Below are 1552 nucleotides of genomic sequence, written 5' to 3' on the forward strand. Positions count from 1 at the left end.
AAATTCAAAAAATATCTACAGTGAACTTGTGATGCATTTAAGAATATTTTTTAAGACACTTTAAAATTTTTATAATCCTCAGAGGTTTTCAAAAACATCAGTCATGAGGAAAGGACATCAAAACCACAGTGAGATACTACTTCATACCTACTAGGATAGCTCAAACCACAAAATGGAAAATAAGTGTTAGAATGTAGAGAAATTGGAACACCCTGTGTATTGATGGGGGAGAATGTAAAATGTCGGCAGCTGCTAATAGCAAAGTGTGGCGGTTCCTCAAAAAGCTAAGAATTACCAGTGACCCAGCAATTACACTCCTGGGTTTATGTCAAAGGAAGTGAGAACAGTAGCTCAGTAACTTGCATGTCTGTTCATTGCAGCATTATCCACAGTAGTCAAAGTGAAACAACTTGTGTGTCCAACAAATGAATGGTTAAACAAAATGTGTTAAGTTGTATGTTTCAGTATTCAGCCATCACAAAATAGTTTTGATACATGCTGCAACATGGATGAACCTAGGAAAACATGCCAGACACAAAATGACGTAATGTATGATTCCACTTCAGTGAGCTATCTGGGCAAATTGATAGAGCCAGAAAGTAGAATGAGATATTCTAGGCTGGGCGGAGGAGGCAGTGGAAATTAACTCATAATGGTTGGTCTCCTTTGGGGTGATGAGTGAGTCTTGAAAATCATGATGGTTGTACAACATCGTAAATGTGATTAATGCCACTGAATCGTACACTTAAAAACTTAATATAGTAAATTCTGTTACATATGTATGTCCTAACAGTAAAAAATCATAAGGACACTAAAAGTAATATAGTTAATATCCTGGAGAGGCAGAAACTGACAGGTTTGCCTATGTAGTCTGTGAAAAAGCAAAACCTTTTTGAATGTTGACCAAGATGGTCATCCACCAAAGTACTGGTTCCATGGCCCCAGCACTATTTACCCTGTGATGCTTTTGCCCATTCTTACTTGTAGGAAACAGCAGTAGAGGCTGAGAACATCCCCAGAAGGTGTCCTTGGAACACAGTGGCAGATCTTCCTGTATGTGAAATTAGCCTCACAAGTTGTTTTTTGTTTTTTTTTTTCTTTTTCCTTTTCTGCAGACATGATTGTAGTAGTCACAAGTGTTTTGTTCTGGTTCCTGTATGTGAAATTAGCCTCACAAGTTGTTTTTTGTTTTTTTTTTCTTTTTCCTTTTCTGCAGACATGATTGTAGTAGTCACAAGTGTTTTGTTCTGTTTTGTTTTGTTTTTTAACATATGGAACTTGTTCTCAACCTGGAAACTTAAAACATCAATGAAGTCCACCTTCCAGGGATTTTGTTATAATTGTGCTGCGTGTAGCCTAAGCATCAGGATGATTATATGTGGCCAAGGTTGAAAACCACCAACATGGGGACATAGGTATATTAACCACCTGGGACAGAGTGATACTCCTGTTAGGGGAATTGTGAAAAATCAAATAATGGCACCCCTTACTATTGCTAGTTTTAAACAAGCTCAGACTAGGGGAACTTCTGAACTTGGACATACACTTCATG

The sequence above is a fragment of the Galeopterus variegatus genome, unplaced genomic scaffold, assembly GCF_000696425.1.
Source record: "Galeopterus variegatus unplaced genomic scaffold, G_variegatus-3.0.2 Scaffold1401, whole genome shotgun sequence".
NCBI lineage: Eukaryota > Metazoa > Chordata > Mammalia > Dermoptera > Cynocephalidae > Galeopterus > Galeopterus variegatus.